The sequence below is a fragment of the Ailuropoda melanoleuca genome, chromosome 6 (assembly GCF_002007445.2).
Source record: "Ailuropoda melanoleuca isolate Jingjing chromosome 6, ASM200744v2, whole genome shotgun sequence".
NCBI classification, from domain to species: Eukaryota; Metazoa; Chordata; class Mammalia; order Carnivora; family Ursidae; genus Ailuropoda; species Ailuropoda melanoleuca.
Genome location: NC_048223.1, coordinates 36,196,944 through 36,197,292, shown reverse-complemented (window position 1 = coordinate 36,197,292; position 349 = coordinate 36,196,944).

The window sequence follows — 349 nt, the reverse complement described above, 5'->3', positions numbered from 1 at the left end:
CTCCAGAGGAACCAGAGACCACAGTATTTGCCAATGTCTGGGAGGGGCTGGAGACTAAAGGTCAGCCACCTGTTCAGTGTGTGACCAAGCTCCAATAAGTTCTCCGAACACCACAGACTTGGGGACTTTCCTGCTGGTTTGCATTACTCTATGCACACTGTCACATTCTGTGGGCTGGTAGGAGATAATGTCATTGTCTGTGGCTCCCCAGGAGAAGGCAACCAGAAGCTTCATGTTTGAACTTGCTCTATGCATCCCTTCTCTTAGTTAACTTTATCTGTATCCTTTCCCTGTAATAAACCATAACTATAACAGCTCTCAGTGAGTTCTTCTAGCAAATTATCCAGCC